The 20,431-nt window shown below is 40.7% G+C and overlaps 1 protein-coding gene across 1 annotated transcript in view; it reads left to right on the forward strand.

Moving 5' to 3' along the window:
• The window catches only part of LOC108786592 (heparan-alpha-glucosaminide N-acetyltransferase-like), a 176,828-nt gene that overhangs the window by 75,333 nt on the left and 81,064 nt on the right, over window positions 1-20,431 (forward strand). The window lies entirely within an intron of this gene.

Genomic DNA, 20,431 nt, shown 5'->3' on the forward strand with positions numbered 1-20,431 from the left:
ATAGTATATATTACTGTGCAAAAGTCCCATGCACCTTATATAGTTCACACAATTGTCTCAGAGCATCTGTTAGAGTTACAGAATAGAGAAACCTGCAACAGATGGCATGGACAAATATAAAACAGAGGTGCTAATGATCATTGATATCATTTGGCTGATTTAGCAAAAAAGTTGATAAAGTTCCGTGTTTAAAAAAAGACTGAAGATTAATTCCAATCATTTGCAGATGAAATAAACAGATACTGTACTTGCTTTTCATATGATTACATAATTGAAGTGGATATGCACTCTTTTTTTGCATAAACATGCTCAACTTCTTTAGTAGATTAATCTCATTATGTAGCATGACCCAAATTGATTACCTGAAAAAGAAATGTGTAGAGGGAATACAATTTGGCAGAAGACAACCGTTCTAAAAAGGTGGGGTCACATTAGATGTGGTTGTTTAACCTTCAGAAAACAAACAACACCATAAGTGATCATCCTACAACAGCAAGGTCTCTCCTCTCCCAAGTACAAATTGTGCAGCAGACCGGTGTTTCCAGATGTGCTATCCAAGTTCTCCTGCAGAACCACAAACCGAGAAATATTAAGGACCAACAGCGCAGTGGTTGCAGTGCAGTGCAGAACACCAAAAATTAAATCAATCTTATGTCTATTCAAAACTGATAACAGCTTGGAATTGACAGAAACCACTGGACCTTGGTACAAACAACTAAAGTTCAGAGATGTCTTATCCGAAGTGATCTGCATGGAAGAATTACAACAAAACCATTTCCTTCATTCCTCTGAGGTAGGAGCAAAGCCAAATAACGTATCTACTCATAAAAACAGTAGACTGTGGTACAGAAAAATGGCAGCAGGTGCTCAAAACGGATGAATTACAATATGGAGTAGCAGGACACAGTTTGTCTGCCCAAGGGCTGGAGAATGATCCATGGATGAATTTTTACAGACAACAGTAAACGGTGGTGAAGGTTCCTTGCACATCTGGGACTCCATTTCTGTAAATGGAGTTGATCAGTTGTCAAAATGAATGGTTCCCTTACTGCTGGGAAGAACAAGCAGATTATCATGGATCAGACAGAGTCATCATGGAGGCCACCAATTGGTTGCAACTTTTTGGTGCAGGAAAAGAGACCCCAAAACAGGGCCAAATCATAAAAACCATCTGCAGTACCGTTTCCCTAAAAATAAGACCTACCCCGAAAATAAGACCTAGTACTATTTTTGGGAATTGCTAAAATATAAGACCTACCCCAAAAATAAGACCTAGTTGTGACCATTGCCAGGGCTGGTGGTGGCATAAGTGGGAACCTGAAGAGCCGCGGGAGAGAATCAGTGCTAGAGGAAGCAAGGCAGCAGCACAGGGAACAGAGCTGCATAAGCTGATGTTTCCTCTATAGCGCCGACTCCTGACACAGGCAGAGTGATACCAAATACACTCCGCCTGTGAGGAATCAATGGTGAAAGTGTGCTTTGCTCATTCTGGTTACCAAATTGCTCTTGGAAAGGTATGGCACCCCTGATTGCCCTGATCATGCTATTCTTAACTTTGCCATTTTTAATTATTTAATTTGGATTTGCATTTACTTTGGATTGTTATACATTAAAAAACATAAAAATAAGACCTACCCCGAAAATAAGACCTAGTGTGTTTTTTTGAGCCAAAAAATATATAAGACAATGGGGGTGATTTACTAACCTAAACACACGCACGCACCAGGTGCGTGTGATTTTCACACAGCAAAACGTATTTATCAACCAAAAAGTCTCTAAAAGCATATTTCCACTAATGCCATATATGGAAAAATCATGCACATGATGCATATATAATGCTGCTTCACAGTTTAGACAAAAATGGTTAGTTCATGCATTTACATTCCTGCGTTCATCAACGCAAGCAACACAACATGGAGCTAATTTACACAACATCACCTTGCAATTCATGCTTGGCTTTGCACAACACACCTGCTGGGTGTGTACACAATACAAAGGTGTTTAGATTCCACCCATAGATCATGCTGGGAGGGAACACACTACAGAGGTGTATACATGTTCATGGTGTGTTTATAAGGTTAGTAAATCAACCCCAGTGTCTTATTTTCGGGGAAACACGGTCAAAAGAAAAGGGGACCCTGCACCAAAAGGAACGGGCCTAAGAGAGCACTAACCTCACCAGCAATGAGTCATTCTGGAAATACTTGAATACACATAAGAAAGGAAGACAGCAGAAGTATGATGGAACTGTGGCAAGATCTCCTGAATGCTTGGAGCAGTATACTGCTGCATTACAGGCACATGGTGATTACACCACATATTGAGTACATGTATGGTTTTTTTTTTCTGTTTATTGCACTTTTTAGGTAGTTTCTTGACTAAGAAAAACTAATAATGCCAATATTTTCTAGAACATCCCTGCTTTATGGCATTTTTATATCTGACAACTGTATTGCATGTTATGTCTAATCCTTTTGCACAGCTTGTGCACTGTATTGTATGTATAACAATAAAATGGTCCCCACTCTTTATATTTTGGTGGGACAAGGGAATGGGGTGTAACTCAAGCTATTTTTTTTTTTTGTCTTCCATAGAGTGAAGTTGGCTTAGAACGTTATTTTATTTCTCCCAACCCCCTTTTTTTTAATGGGTTTGTAAAGTATTGAAAAAATTAGACCACACTGATTCATTCAATCCAATGTAAATGTAAAAAGCCAATGTATTTCAGGGGACCACAGATCCCCCTTTATCAGGGCTTGTATGCTGGCACTAATGCACAAAAATACTGGACAGGTAATTATGAGAAATTAAGATGATTTTATCCCAGCATGAGTTGCCTGTCTAACAGACTTTTGATGTGTGTCAGAGAAGGCAGACGTGTGCTGCTGCTATATCCTACCATGCACTGCTGCTTCCCAGCTGCTGGGAGCATGGTGATTTAATGTTTTTAGGCATGGCCATGGTCAATGTACTGTATGTGGCAATGCTAGCAGAAATACCCACACTGAATGCAGACTGCTTGATGTGGACAACACTTGTGGTCTGGAGCAGTACAGGAGATGTGTCCATGACTGTGTAGGCACAGAAGAATTAATTGAGTGCTGCTGCGCATCATTAAACTGAGTAGTAGAGTGGTAGATAATGCTTAGAATAGATTTTCTGTGTAAGATGAGGGTATGCTTTGCAGTGAAAGCAGCTATTCTGTTAGCAGGGGTTAAAGTGTATCTAAACCCAAAACCAAAAAAGTATATATTGCAGTCCATAGATAGGGTGGCTGCGTTAATTTTCTTTTATTTAGACAATTTTCCTTTAATTGTACCTAGTAATCCTGGCAATAACACACTTCCTGTCATACTACACTCACTCACTCTGCTCTATCTTTGGAGGGAACCGTGGTTTGTCAACTTGGCCAGACTTCAAACACGTTTTCCTCCTAACATCTCTATGACATGGGGGTGGGGGATTACTAGTTTACAGAAGGATGACATTGACAAAGATGACATTGTTTGATATATCAGTTCCATTCACAGGTAGTGAAACAGTCATTGCATTTCTGGCAAGATCAACAGGTATTTCCTGCACTTATTGAAGATGTTCTTAGCCTCCAAAAAAAAAACAAAAGCTAGTGGAGCCACCACATATAAGGACTGGTAAGCTTCAATAAATGTATTGCTAGTCTTAAGTTTTCTTCTTTTAGGCTTTTTTTACATTTTATTTTCACCTGGTGACAGTAATACACTTCCTATGTTAGGATGACTGTAATATATAAAATTTTTGTTTTTGGGTTTAAATACACTTTAATTTTAGAAATCCCTTAAGGTGTACAAAACTGTTATATGGAGCTAAAAATAAGGCCCAACGGATGCCACAATTGAGGGGTTTAAAAAAAGGTTAAGGGCTAGGCATGATTGTATGTATCAGTTGTATGGCACCTGGGATTCCCTTCCTTAGGAATATGTTGAGGAGTATAGTCAGGTTAATTTCTGCTAACAAGTGTATTATTTGAATGCTTTACATTGCAGTACTGCCTCCCAAAAGACTAATAGTATGTGTGTACGTGTTCGGTGCCAGACATTAAAGTGAACATCATACAAGTATGCAGAGCAGCAGGACTGATCTCTTATGCTCATAATGTGTTAATACCGTTTGGCTGAGGTTAATGCCTTATCCTACACCTTCCTATTGGAAATATTTTCTGTACTGTCTACAGAAAGCTATGATTTACAGTAATGGGTGGCTCATATTTCCAGGAACAAGATGGAGAAGAGAAGGTTCACAGAAAGGAGAAGGTAACTGGGAGAGGACTGCTCTTCTTTCTCATCTGTGTATTGAAGCAGTTCCTGGGCAGGCGTCCAACTTCACGTTAACCTGTGTTATCCTGGCTCCCCTTCACCTCAATTTATGAGGCTGTGTAGCATGAACCTCTTAAATTCTCTGCTGGCAGACAAGTCTGCAACGTGTTGCATTTGGAATAGGATTTGAACATGCCACAGATTTGATATATTGCAATAATTCTTGTGAACAGTCACTAACAGCGCTGATGACTCTATCGCGCAGTACATGACTAGCCAAAGGCCCCTTTGCCCAATGTGTGTTAACACATTACGGGAGAAATGCCATTGTTGTGAATAGGACCTGTTCACACCTGTGCATTGTGCTGTCCTGTATCTGTGAAAATAGTACAATTGACTTTTTTGATGCAACAATTCACATTGTTGGCCCCATGGATGTCAGTGGCAGCACACACAAAACACATGCACCATGCATTTTGTGTGTTTAAGAGCATGACAACAAGTCCCCACCCACAAGCAAACTCTACTTTTTTTTACTTTTATGGGCCAAAAAAACAATCCACAGAATACATGAAAAGGCACTAAAGCATGCATCAAAAACACTCTGAAAATTGCAAGAAAATGCAGCTGCAAAGGTGTGAATCTAGTCTAATTAAATCCAAGCTATTTCCTTGAATACATAGAAATGAGAATTTGATAGGATCTTAAGTGAGTATTTGTGAAAAGTGTAATCCTAATTTCACCCTGGGTGTAATCAACCTGAAACATTAGGAGCGATTCGCTATAGGAATACAGCATGCTCATGATGTAAAGTGTGTTTTCACTCTGCAAAGTGAATGTTTTCCTAGCAAATAAGGTGAGGCTGTGTGCACTTCAATCTTCCAATCATGTGCAAGCACAAAACCTCTTTTTGAAATGCCCTTGCAGATGATTGGGTATTTAAAGTGAGCATGACTTTAGCTTTTTTGGTATGCCAATTATACGTTCACTTTGCTAGTTGAACAGCCTCTACTCCTCCCCAAAATATTCAATGTCAGACACACAGGGGTTCATTTCATTAAGGAATAGAGGTTGTTTTCTTGCAAAGTGAATAATAGTAAATAAGTTGAGTTCACTTTACATACCCAATCATATGCAAGGCAAATTAAAAACACATTTGCTAGCATGTGACTGGTTGACCGATGTCACTGCTACCCATAACAGCCAGGAGAGCAGCCCATCTAGTCCGGTTGGTAAGGGTATTGCAGGTGGGCCTAGACAGGTTGTGGTAATAGGGGATTCTATAATTCAGAGGACTGATAGAATAGTTTGTCGCCCGAATAGCCAGGGTTCGGCATGTGGTGGACCGTGTGGACTAATTACTGGGAGGTACCAAACAAATAAGAAAAAAGCAAAAGCGCTGTGGACTGATCTTGATGATGTGTTTGTTACAAGTACAGGATCGCTAGGGGTGCTGCCCCACTTCAGCCGGGGAGGCTGTAAAACTGGAAGACAAAAGAGAGAAAAGGGCGCCCAACCTGGTGCAGATAATCCTTTTAATTTAAAATAAACACCATAAACAAAAGTTCTGAAGAAGGTGGCACACAGACAGATTGCAGTCTTGCAACTGCTGTTTCTCTGAAATCATCCATATATGCTGCTGTTTGACCTACCATTGTAAGTACCCCTGTACTTTTGTTTATGGTGTTTATTTTAAATTAAAAGGATTATCTGCACCAGGTTGGGCGCCCTTTTCTCTCTTTTGTCTTCTAATTACTGGGAGGGGCTGGGCATGACACAGCTGTCTTGGTCTGTGCTGGGACCAATGACAGAATACAAGGAAGATGAAGGATCCTTAAAAATCAATTTAAAGAACTAGGTTGCAAGAAGGGAAGGACTTCCAAGGTAATATTCTCTGGAATATTGCCTGTGCCATGCGCAAATCACAGGAAAGACAGCGGGAGCTTAGAGAGCTAAATGCATGGCTGAAGACCTGGTGTAAGAGGGAGGGCTTTGGGTTTCTGGAGCACTGGGCTGACTTTTCATTGGGGTTCAACCTATATGCTAGAGATGGTCTGCACCTAAATGAAAGGGAGGCTGCTGTGCTAGAGTAGAGGTTCATGGGAGGGTTGGAGTAGTATTTAAACAAGGATTGATGGAGGAGGGAGAGATGGAGATTCCCATGTTGCAAACAAACATTGGAGATTATAGTAACAATTGTACTACAATAAAAGATAAAGCTATTATAAATGAACAATGTAAAAATGGCTTGAATTGTTTGTTCGCCAATGCCAGAATTCTGCACAGCAAAATGGGAGAATTGAAAGCTTTGGTGCATGAGGAGAACTATGATATTATTGGTATTGCTGAGTCTTGGCTTGGTTCTGCACATGATTGGGCTGTTAATATTCCTGGCTATGCTCTCTTTCGGAGAGACCGGGTAAAACGAAAAGGTGGCGGTGTTTGTCTCTATGTGAGAAGTGATCTAAAAGTGAATGTGAAAGAGGACTTTGTTGATGGTGAGTGTGATGGTGCTGAGGCGTTATGGGTGGAGTTGTATACTGGTATGCATATTGCAAAGCTAATTGTTGGAGTTTGTTACAGGCCCCCCAGCGTTAATGAAGAGATAGAGACTCAGCTCCTTACACAGATAGAAAGGGCTGCAAGGGCGGGGACAGTAGTATTAATGGGAGATTTTAACCATTCTGACATTGACTGGCATAATGGCACTGCTGGAACAGTAAAAGGGCAGACATTTATAAACTTATTGCATGACAATTTTACGGTACAGTTTGTAAAAGCCCCAACTAGAAATAATGCTCTGCTGAATCTGGTAATCTCAAACAATGCAGAGCTTATTACAAATATTCATATAAAAGAACATCTGGGTAGCATTAACCATAATATGATTTAATTTAACTTGTGTTATAAACAATATGCACATACTAGAAAAATAAAAACACTTAACTTCAGGAGAGAACATTTTCCCATGCTGAGGGCTGCTCTTGAAGACCGAAACTGGAAGGGAATATTTTCATCAAAAAAACACAGAACAAAAATGGGAATGTTTCAAAACAATTGTTCGCAAACATAGATCAAAATATATTCCTGTAAGCAATACGTTTAAAAGGCTAAGGGCTTGTTCACACCAAATCCAGACCAGATCTGCATGGGTTTCTGCATATGGAGTGCAGTGCGTTTTGCCACATTTTTGCCATGTTTTCTACGATTCATCGGTCAACCAGTCACATGCTAGCAAATGTGTTTTTAATTTGCCTTGCATATGATTGGGTATGTAAAGTGAACTCAACTTATTTACTATTATTCACTTTGCAAGAAAACAACCTCTATTCCTTAATGAAATGAACCCCTGTGTGTCTGACATTGAATATTTTGGGGAGGAGTAGAGGCTGTTCAACTAGCAAAGTGAACGTATAATTGGCATACCTAAAATGGGCTTTCAGCCCTAAAAGTAAAACCCATGTGGCTCACATCCAATGTAAAAAAAAAGCCATGAAGAATAAGAAAGTATTACAAAATATAAAAATGAAGGAACAATGTCGTCATTTAAAAGCCACAAAGAATATAACAAAATATGTAAAAAGGAAATAAAGCTTGCAAAGATTCAAAACGAACAACAGGTTGCAAAAGATTGCAAGATTAACCCCAAAAAATTCTTTCAATATATTAGTAGTAAAAAAAATCAGGTCTAAGCATGTAGGCCCCTTAAAAGATAAGTCCGAATCGGTAACTGGGGAGAAAGAGAAGGCAAATCTATTAAATACTTTCTTCAGCTCTGTGCACACCAAGGAACACAATGTAACTTGAGTCCATAATGGAGATAGCAGTGCCATAGCCTCTACTGAACCACAATGGCTGACTATTGATATTGTCCAGAAACAGACAGAATTAAGGTGAACGAAGCACCTGGACCAGACGGCTTACACCCACAAGTCCTCAAAGAAGTGAGCTGTGTAATTTCAAAGCCAATGTATCTAATTTTTTAGAGACTCTCTAATGACTGCCTTGGTACTGATGGATTGGCGCAAGGCCAATGTGGTGCCTATATTTTAAAAGGGATCAAAGTCTTTACCAAGTAATTACCGACCTGTAAGCTTAACTTCAATTGTGAAGATACTTGAAAGTTTGATCAAGGATCACATGCAATTGTTTTTGCTTGAAAATAATATCATAAGCGATAGTCAGCACAGATTCACAAAAGACAGAATTTGTCAAACAAACCTACTTTCTTTTTATGAGGAAGTAAGCAATAAATTACACATAGGACTGGCTGTGGATATAGTATACTTGGACTTTGCAAAAGCGTTTGACACAGTTTCCCACATGCGTCTAATGTATAAGTTAAGGTCAGTAGTTATAGAGTATTCCATCTGTAATTGGATAGAAAACTGGCTTAAAGACCGCATTCAGAGAGTGGTGATCAATGATTCACACTCTGAATGGTCTAAGGTTGTTAGTGGTGTCCCCCAAAGTTCAGTGTTGGGCCCCTTACTGTTTAATCTATTTATAAAATGACATAGAGTTGGGGATTACAAGTACTATTTATGTGTTTGCAGATGATACTAAGTAATGTGTTGTGGCATACAGTCCTTACAGGATGTCTCCAACCTACAAGCAGACCTTAATGCTCTGTGTGATTGGACATCTATTTGGCAAATGAGGTTTAATGTTGATACATGTAAAGTTATGCACTTGGGGACTAAAAACATGCATGCACCCTATACTCTAGGGGGAGTATGTTTGGGGGAGTCAATGATGGAGAAAGATCTGGAAGTTCTGGGAGATCATAGACTCAATAATAGCATGCAATGTCAAGCTACAGTTTCTAAAGCAAGCAAAATACTTTCTTGTATTAAAAGGGATATAGACTCCAGAGAGAGAGACATAATCCTGCCCCTGTACAAAGCATTAGAAGGACCTCATCTGGAATTTGAAGTTCAGTTTTGGGCACCAGTTTACCAGGATGTTGTGGAACTGGAGAAAGTGCAGAGAAGGATGACTAAACTCATAAGAGGCATGGAGGAGCTCATCTATGAGGAAAGATTAACTGACTTGAATTTGTTCTCTGTGGAGAAGAAGTGATTAAGGGAGGACATGATCACCATGTATAAATACATAAATGGTCCATAGTGAGCTTGGTGCTAAATGATTCACTTTAAGGTCACTGCAAAGGACAAGGGGGCACTCTTTGCGTCTGGAGGAAAAGAGGATTAACCTTTGCATATGGAAAGGATTCTTCACAGTTAGAGCTGTGAAAATGTGGAATAGACTCCCCCAGGAGCTAGTTCTAGCTAGCTCAGTTAACTGCTTAAAAAAAAATCTGGATGTATTCCTAAATGCACCGAATATTACTGGATATTGAGTTGTTATAGGTATATTAAGCACAAGAGATTGTTGAGATTGTATTCCAGGGAATATCTGATTGCCTTATGGGGTCAGGAAGGAATTTTTTTTCTCCTGTTGGAGCAAATTGAAGTATGCTTTACAGGGTTTGTTTTGCCTTCCTCTGGATCAACATGGGGTAACTGGGCATAGCGTCCTGTTTTAGGTTTTTCTCTGCTTTTTTTTTTAAATCTCCGTATCTCTATGGGTTGAACTCAATGAACTTGTGTCTTTTTTCAACATGACTAACTATGCAACTATGTAACATGCCACCTTATTTCCCAAACTTAGTGAAAATACACTTTGCTAAGTGAACTGTCTGCTCTTTTAATAAATCAAACCCCAGAGACATAACAATTTCAGGAGGCCTCTGCTCTATGCAGCTTTCCAATATAGAGAAGCAGAACTTGAAATGGATGGGTTTCTGCTACTAATTTCTCAGCATGGCAGATTTTCAGTCTGCTTTGCAGTACGGTGATCTTGCTTCACATTAGGCAGCAAAGCTTTAATTCTTCTTCAATACATAAGAAAAGAGTCGACAGCATAAAATAACAAGCAAAAAAGAGGAAAAGTGCATTTGACACACATTACAGAAGTGAGTGTGCAGAATATGGAGTAAACAGTGATGCCATGATTGTTAAATGTGCTTAGAATGGTAAATGTACAATGGTAAAAGCCATTTGCATTTTGGTGAATTATAAATGTAAATAGTTGATGAATGGGAAACTGCACACAAAGTGCATAATGGGATCTGCTCCATGATAGTCAATTACATTCTGCACATCTATGTATTTTTATCCAGTGTAATTTAAGTCTCCCTTCACACTTACGCTCTTTGGTAATACATGGTAAAACGTGCATCACATAAAGTGCCATGTGTTATTTTGCCATTCAGTTAGAATGGCTCACCAACAAACAAGTACAGTGGGTGTTAATGAACCTGGGTTTCAGCGCCATTGTGGTTCGCTGCATTAAAACAAAATGCTACAGGTCCAGTTTTGCATCTGTTGCTAATTGCTATGCCTTGGCAGCTCATTGAAAATTAATGGGGTGCCTTAACACAACACAATAATGTGGGAAATATCCCACATTAACATTTGGAAATGCACTGTAACAGGACATGCAAGCGTGAAGAGGCCCTAAGGGGATGCAAATAATGGACTAGCAATGCACCACAGTGTTCAAAAAAATTACCATTTTTGGCAACACAGCATACGACAACTCACGTTAGTCTATTACTGTGCATTATGGTGCTCTTCATTACATACAAACTTTGAGCAAAATTTGCTAAGCTGTTTGCAAACCGAACCCAGGCAGATTTGCTCACCCCTACACGGCACTTGCATATTTATACTGTTTGGGAAATTTATCAACACTGGAGCAGACAAAAACTGGGACAGTTGCCTATGGCAACCAATTAGCTTCTCTCTTCAGTTTGTTGAGTTAAGCTTTGAAAATAAAAGGTGGATGCTAATTGGTTGCCATGCACAGCTGCTGCAGATTTTATCTGCTACAGTTTTGATAAATTCCCCTCTCTGTATTTTGAAATGTAAAAGTATGACCCAATCCCTATACCAATCTTGGATTTTAGATCATCTTACCCTTATTATGATTATTATTATTATTATTTCAAAGCTGAGCTTTGGCCTATGTCCAGGCTGGGATTTAGCAGATTTGCATAGAGCGAGACGTTTTCCCTCTTAGTAGATACTATCTTAGAAGATCTTGGGGATCTGCCAGATTACATGAACACTCTACATGATTTGCATGTAAAACTTTACTGATAGATTTCCCTAATCGCATCCACATTCCCAAGTCAGTCTGTGAAATGATTTTGGCACGTTGTGACATCTCTTCAGAACACAATCATTATCTTGTGCTTAGTTATGTTTTTCTTATGTCATAGTTCATTCTGAACAGATTTGGCATCTCTCTAAGAAACACCACCCAATGGCTGTCCATCATAACTGTCATCAGTCTGCTCTTACATTTTTACAAGCATTGTTCTTCCTTTTTATGATTATTCATGTTCTTTATCTGTACTGGAAAGTTTTGCAAAAGTACTATTATCTTATGGTGACTCAATGCGTTCCATATGACTTGGATAACTGTGGACCATGCATTCTAAAATCCGGTCTTGGATGTGTGATGTACTGTAACCATAAACCTGCTTTTACCTTTTTACAGATATTCTTATATAGTGTGTATGGCATTTCAAAGACCTTCCTTTAAGATAAAACAAAACCAAATGCCTAACAATTATACATTTAATTAATCCAAATGTGTGGGCTCACCTCTTTTAGTGAATTGACCTCAGGTGACCTTTTGATCTCAGGAGTACCTGATTTTTGGCCTGCCTCCTCCTTCCTATTGGATGGTAAATGTTATCAAGAGTAATGGGTAGCCTAATGGCCAATAGGAAATGCAGGGAGGTGAGTCTAATATCGACCATGAAAGTGGTGGACAAAACCCATGGACTTTGGACACATATATTAAATATGCTCCGCTCTATGAATAAGGTAAACTGAACCCACAAATGTACTTTAATGTGAATCTATATGGATACAAATATGGAGGCTGGAAGAAAACCTGATCTACTAAACATGAATTTTCTTTGCTTATATCTGACACCGTTGTACGTGTTAAAAATGTCTATAAGTAGCCTTTTCCTTCAAAATGGCCATAAGACTAATAGGTGAACCACTGCATAGATTTTAGAAGACTTCTAATGTAAGAGTATGAGAAGGTTAGTCAGTTGCTTATTTAATTAATGATGTATATAAGATGCAGATAATATGTAACAGCACATATTGTCAAGCACTTATAACACCCCCTCCATCAGACCAGTCTTACCCACTACAACCGCCCTCCTTATGACACCCGTACCCTCTTTCACAAAATTGGTGATGCTTATCAACAAAACCCCCTTGTTATAGAAGTATAAATGAGCCACGCTAAAGTGGTAATGGTGCTATAAATATATATCTTAGAAAAAATATATTACATATACTAAGCAGCCAATTCCAGGTGCAACAATATTCACGTGTAAATTGTTAATTCATAACATCCATATAAAGAAGTGGAAATACATCACATGTGTGCAAATAATGTACGTACAATCAGAAGTGCATGAATGCAGTATATAAATGGATATAAATAGTTAATGAAAAGTTACAAAATGATATCATAACACAAAAGTCCATCATAAAACGTTGGGATAATTCCTGTGTGGGTAGGGCTCAGATCGATGATAAAAGAACCTCTCCCAAGAGCAGAAACCTTTTGGAGTGCTGCTCACCTTGTTGAAAGACCTACAACTAGGTCTAAATGGTGCCGTCCCTCCTATTAATACTGGAGGGGCAAATCCATATAGACTTTACAAATCTTTTGCATCCCTCTCCTCCATAAGCGTACGCACTTCAGGGAGATAAGCCAGCCACACCGCCAATCCCAGGGCAAACATACTCAAAGGATCATGTGGAAGGAAAAAAAGGGACCAATAGTGCAGGCTGCATGGTATAAAACGCACTTTAATAATGAAGGTACACACAAAATCCAAGTAGAATGTTCGCATAAAAGAGAATGTATTGACACTATATGCTGTACGCTTCCTATTCAAACCGCGTTCACCCGACACCTATGGTGTTTGGTGTGGTTGTTGCTTGAGATATTCTGGCTCTAATAATTGTTTGGTGTGGTTGTTTCTTCAGATAGACTGGAAGGTATGTATCCTATGTAATAAGCCTGGTACCATTTACTTTTTTTTTTGGATGCATTGTGGGTGGCACAGTCTGTGATGTTGCACTTAAAGTAGTATTAAACTCTCAAACTTTTTTCAATAATGAATCCATTCCAGATCTAAACAAATAAAAATTGCCCAGCAAAGTTTTTCTTTATATTTTCGCCCAAGCACTCACAGTCATCATGTTTCTGAACAGCTGGCTCCATTTCTCTCAGCTCCGCTTCCCTGAACTTCGTGTCCAGTACAAGATCACAAGGGACAGCACAGCCTCCAGGAGCTGTATATTTCCTAGCTTTGAGAAGGGAGAAGGGAGGAAGGGGGGGCAAGAAGCACGGGTGAGGGGAGTTGCTTGCCTTACATTGTCTGTGTGTTTATGGAGCCACACACAGTTTACTAGCACAAACAAGGGTGGCTCCATAGGACCCTGCAAGGGAATGGATCCACCCTAAAACAGGATATCAGGACCAGTGCTCAGGGGACCAGCTGATTCTGCAAGAAACTAGAACTTTTAAACATCAGGGAGCAGCATCTATTGTAAGTGATTTAATCCGCAATATCTAAAAATCCTTTTGACTTTAATGCCACTTTAAGAGTAAAGTTCAGTAAATGTCAGGTCATGGGTTTGACTAAGTACGTTGCACTTGACTCTTGGCATGCACTAGAAAAATCTTATGAGATTTCCTTTTTTTATGCTCAAGGTACGCCTACAGATTTGGGTGTTGTAGCCCTACCATCAGACTGCAAGAAGACCTTGCCTATATCACCAGCAACTAGGCTGAAGAGCTGGTGTATGGAGAGAAGACATTACTATATCTTATATAAGCCACTTTTCTGAAACAGAAGTTTACATTTTGACGAAAGGTCCGCTTAGCCTATTTTGTTTTTTGTAAATACATAACTGAATTAACAGTTGTATTTTTAGCTACGCTTGGTCCAGGAAAGTCTTGAGAGCAGTTCAGTTTAAAACAAGTTACCGTACATGTTTGGGTGTTTCTATTTTATAGTAGATGAGAAGCACTCAGACAGCAAATGGATTTTTGAAGGTCTAGTTTCTCCCTTCACACTTTTGTAGTGATAAGCCAGGTGGGTTGTTTGAAGTCACAAGTAGTATTCCCTGGTGTATGGCTGCTTTCCATCTCCTGTGACCTCTGATTATAGGACTCTTTAGGACATTTCATCAGCAGCCTTGTGTCTTCCCTAGTTGTGCCTGCTAATTCTAGTGTGCTGAGAGACGGCTTTCAGCCTGTGCAGTAGGAAGACAACACTAGAGTACGTAGCAGATTATCTGCTAACAGTATAGACATGAGCCAGTGGACACCTGCCGGGTGATGTCAGCTCTTGGGATGCAGAAAATACTTTTCAGTGACACATTCATCATCACAGACATCGTAAACAAACTAGCTGCTGCTGCCTGTGGGAAGACAACTGGACAAACCCAAAAAACTTCCGTTCAGCTGGGAACCCTCAGTCCCTTCCATTCCCTCATATGTTTCCAGGCATTTCTACTGGGTGTCATACCACATTATTGGGCAACACAGCCACTGTAGAACCTCCATATGGTCAAGTGTACCCAGGTCCCACCAGCATACACCTATGTGCCTCTGTATCTCCAAGGGGTACCCCTATGCCCCCAGCAATATCTCTATGTGCCTTTGTACAGTATCTCCATGTGTATCCCTGTGCCACCAGCGCATCTCCAAGTGTGCCCCTGTGCCCCAAGCGCGGCTCTAAGCACCTTCTTATCTCCAAGTGTACCCATGTGTGCCTCCAAGTCTGTAAGTGTCCACAGGTATCTAACTGAGAAGTACCTTTTCCCAAGCTGTCAGGGATTCTGTACTGTTGGCACATGGATTTGTAGAGAAGTCTCCTGCGTATCCTTCCGCGTCTGAGGTCTGTGGCGGAAGGATACACTAGACTGAGCCGACTCTGCAGTGGTTTCAATGCCAGTTGTGACCATCCGTAAAGTGTGTATTTTGAAATGGCGAAAACAGAACCAGCATAAACTGAGGACTACCTGTATATTTACACACATACATGAAGAAACATAAACTTACAAAATTAAAAAGAAAAGCTATTCCATATATTCAGTATAAAATTAAAAATATTCCTCAAACCAAACAGAAAAAAGTTAATATTAGGTATTAGGGATGCACCGATATATTGGCCGCTGAAACATATCGGCCGAAAATGGCACTTTTGGCAAGATGGCGAAAGTGTAATTTTTTAGCCGAAATAGTGGTGCATCCGTGTTTTCTCTCCTCCCCGCTGGGCGCCGCTCTGTGTCCCAGCAGGGAGGAGAGAAGCTGTCACCGGAGGCTGCAGGAGGAGAGTGCTGTGAACGGTCGGTGTCTCTACTCCCGCACCGCTCAGCCTCCTGTCACAGATCAGGAGAACGGCAGTGTGGGGGCGGAGACAGCTCTCAAAGTTGTCACAGGAGGCCGGTCGGCGATGTGGGGGAGGAGTCAGCTTTCAGATCGAGCTCTCCTCCCCACACCGCTCGCTCAGCCTCCTGTGACAGTGTGTCAGTAAGGAGAGTGAGTACAATTACTCAGCGATCAGTGATCGCTTGTAAATCATCAGTGAGTGTTTGTAAATAATTGGGGACATAGTATGTTTACTATATCCCCAATTATGAATGAATGGGAAGTGATCTACAACACATCCTGTTCGTTCATGACTGTGGACATGGTAAACATACTATCTCCATAAGTTATGGATGAACAGGAGCACTCAGTATAGAGGATTCCTGTTCATTTATAACAGGGGATACAGAAAAAGAGATGAGGACGCTGTGTTCTCAATCTCTTTTTCTATTTTAAAAGGGAAATATATTTCGGTGCACCTCTAGTTAATATTACTTCTGATGTGATATTAATTATATAGCACCATGATTTTCCAAGCTTCTTTACTTATAGACTTTAGATAAACATGCTATCACAAAAGATAGCAGTGTTTCAGAACCAGTGTGGTCCCTTTATCAGGCAAAACAATGTGACGACACAGTGGTAGGATGATAGCCATGCACTTAGCATTTTCAGAAGGTCGACAATGGCTGCCTTTCTGTTCCTCTCAGTACATTAGAGTAACTACTTGAACGATGAGATATATCAGGGTCTGCTTGTTCTTCAATGCTATAAAATTAAACAGACTGTAGACAGACTGTAGACAAATCTGCATTTAGAAGACACAACCCTGTCTATAGTGTTCTCCTGATATCAAGTAAACACGCAACATCTGAACTTTTGCTCAAGATAGTAATAAATATAATATGATAAATGGTATTGTCACTTAGACATGTAAGCCGGCAAAACAGTCATTTAGGGGGCTATTCACAAAGCTGCCGTAGGCAGCCGAGTGAATAACCGACCCGAAGTGAAGTGAGCCGAACGTTGTTTGGCTATTCACTACAGGCTTGTACAGCTGATTTCAACCGTATATCGGCTGAAATCAGCCATACATTGGGTGGCTTCGGGACGGCCGAGCATGCTCAGCATGTTCAGCCGACCCGAAGTGCAGAAGGAGTTCTACTCAGCCGATGCAACATCTGGATCGGCTGAGCCGAACTTCCGGCAGGCTACTCGCTGCTGTTAGGCCTGTTCTCATGGATGGCGAACAGCAGTGAGTGAATAGCCGAATGCCGCTGAGCGGCATTTGGCTTGGCTATCTTGCTTGGTACCTCTGGTGGTACAGAGCAGAATAGAAAAACAGTAAAAAAAAGTTTAAAAAAAGAAAATGATTGGGCAGAGCTAGCAGTGACTACTATCTCCGCCCAACTGTTCTGCGGCTCCTCCGGATTCTCAGTGTAATGACAGAATGGCATCCCTGGTTACCTGGTAACCAGGGACACTGATCTGAATCTGCAAGTGGCCGGAGCCAGCGGTGAGATAACGGCTGGCTCCACCCAGCTGTCAGTAGCAGGCTGTCGTGTAGCCTCGAATTTCCCCTGGGCTCAGTCGAGCCGAAGCATATGCCTGCTGCTCGACTGAGCCCCTCGGCCAACTTCAGGAGCTGTACAGAATAGCCTGTACAGCAGCCCTTCGGTTCTACTGAACCAAAGGGGTCCTGGGGCCGAAGCTAGCCGAAGGATCAGCCGAAGCTACAGCTAGATCCTTCGGCAGCTTTGTGAATAACCCCCTTAGTTTCGTTTCAGATTTTTCGTTATTTAGTTTAGTTATTTTTCGGGATTTGGGTCCAAAAGTCAATTCGATTCGAAATTCGGATTTGGACGAATATTCGTTAATTGCAAATAATTATTTCTTGCAGCAAAGTGACAGAAAAAAGAGGGGGGAAATACTTTTTTTATAGTCCGCAGAAATGAAAATCCAAATTGAAATTCATACGAATTTTCGGAAATTTGCACATTGGGATGCATCTGAAATTTTCATTATTTCGCCCATTCGCAAATTCACATGCATCCGAATGTACAGTTCTCCAAAATTTCGTACGAATTTCAATTTGGATTTTAAAAAAATAACACATGTCTATTGTCAATGTGAGGGTTTTGATGTTTGGCATTACAATACTAAGGGGTCTATTCACAAAGCTGCCGAGGGCAGCCGAGTGAATGACCGATCAGAAGTGAAGTGAGCCGAACACTGTTCGGCTATTCACTTCAGGCTGGTACGGCTGATTTCAGCCGTATATCGGCTGAAATCAGCCGTACATCGGCTTGCTTCGTGTGGATTCGGATCAGCCGAACATGCTCAGCATGTTCGGCTGACCCGAAGTGCAGAAGGAGTTCGACTCAGCCGATCCAACATCTGGATCGGCTGAGCCGAACCTCCGATAGTGGTAAAAATACAGATAAATGCAGTTTTCTATTCATTAATATCATTATTATTATACAGGATTTATATAGTGCCAACAGTTTGCGCAGCGCTTTACAATATAAGAAAGACATTACAGTTACAATACAATTCAAGACAAGATAGTAAAGAGGGCCCTGCCTGTGAGGGCTTACAATCTAAAAGGGAGGGGCCAGTAATACATTAGGAGGTAGCTGTGTGGGGATGAATTGTTTCAGAATGTGATCGTTCAGTGGTTAGATTGAGGTGGGATATCATGTGATGTATTTTTAAATGTGAACAGTGTAAGTACCTGAATTGGTATTTCTTGTAGTCTACTGTAAAGTCTGCACAGCAAAGCTCAGAGAGGGGGAGAGGGAAGCAGCACAAGGTGCCAATGAGGTGTTCTACAGCAGCGTTTCTCAACCAGTGTACCACGGCACACTGGTGTGCCGCCTGAGACTACCAGGGGTGCCGTGGCACAATCCATACGAAAATAAACAATTTTTTTTGAACAATTGTGAGGTGCCAGTAAGGGTTAGGATTTCAGTCGCCGACAGCATTTGAAACAGCCGATGACGTCATTGGTTGCTAAGGCTCAGTCGGATGCCTTGCTGGTGCGCTTCTAGAGCAGTAAGACCGGGCACCTCAGAGTCTGCAGACAGCCAAGCTGTCCTGTAGTGTACCACTATACCCTCACTAACATCTCTGGGCACAGCTCTGCAACGCTGACACCTTTGGGTACCACTGACACCTAGATCAAAGTTCATCATCAGGTCTGTCCTGACACTATTTCACCCCTAAGAGGGGGTAGGGTGGGGTGCTGTGAGTGTGCGCTAGTTCTGGGGGGATGGGTTGGGGGGAGGGGTGGGAGTTATGCGTTTTGGGTGCTGCCAGTATATGGTCATTTCGTGGAGGGGAGATGGTAGGGGGGTCTGGATGTTGCCAGTATATGTTCATTCCAAGGGTGCAATCACTGAGTTTATTAACCTTTAATGGGCAACTCTTAATGGCATCACAAGCGCATTTCACATTTTTCATGTGTTCCGTATATGTGTTTCAAGGCACATTTTTCTGAGTTTGAGAAACACTGCGCAAGAAGCATGCTGATAGAAGGGAGCAGAGTAACACAGAGATGAGATTATCAGTGCGCCACTTTTCCTTTTATTGTCCAGTCACAGTGTGAATATGGGGAGGGGAAGTGAAAGTTAAACTGTAGCAGAGAAAATCACATCCCCTCCCTTGGTAGACATCCTCTGTGCTGTTTGCATGAGCTGATTAAATCCTTAAACTGGATGGACAGAACTAGAAATCCTTTGGAAAGTAAAACAGCTCCATTATGTACAGATTCTATTTGTGTATTTAGCTCTTTTTCTGGAGTTCAGTTTGAAATGAACACACAGTGGAAGGATTATGTAAATAAACATTACTGATATAAGTTATGGACATTTCCAATCATTTGCTGCTCAGTCATTGTATCATAGAAAATCATAGATACTAATGTCTGTAAAACCCCAGTTCCAGTCATTGCACAGAATGTAATTATATCAGATATTCTCTGCATTTTAAACACAACTCTTCAATAAATATTAATTTAGGGCAAGAGGCAGTAAGAATTACATCTAACAAAAGAGCCCTTTTTTGTGTGCTGTGATCAATATTGTGGACAAAAGACTTCTCCCAAGGTAAATATCCAATATCCAGAAAACAGACGTGAACTTTTGGGAGCTCTGTATGATAATATTGTCAATTTGCTAGGGTAAAGGTGGTTCTTTTTAAATTGTAATTTTTCAAGGAATACAAGGCATTCTGTGAATGGAGGAGAGGGGGTGGAGATGTGACATCATCTCTCCTCCAGTCACAGAATGTCTTGTATTCTTTGAAAAAAATACAAGACATTTTGTGAATGGATGATAGTGGGGAGTGGGGTGGGTGATGCGACCGGAACACTGTACTGTTTGGTTCACATCTCTCTATACTTTGCAGCAGTCCCCTGCACATAACACACAGCTTTTTAAAGAAGCACTTAACCCTTTCAGTGCAGGGGTAGCCCCACTGCAAGGGTTAAGGTTTTACATTCCTGGAGTTCCTCATTAGTGGTAATTTACACACCCAGTGCAATGTGTAAATTATAATTTTGCCTGGAGTGTGGCTTTAACAATTAAATAAGTATATATTTTGTTAAAGTTCAGTTGAAGCTTAATCAACTGTTAATTTATTGCAGCCAGTCT

This window comes from Nanorana parkeri, unplaced genomic scaffold, assembly GCF_000935625.1.
Source record: "Nanorana parkeri isolate BGI_ZX_2015 unplaced genomic scaffold, ASM93562v1 scaffold218, whole genome shotgun sequence".
NCBI classification, from domain to species: Eukaryota; Metazoa; Chordata; class Amphibia; order Anura; family Dicroglossidae; genus Nanorana; species Nanorana parkeri.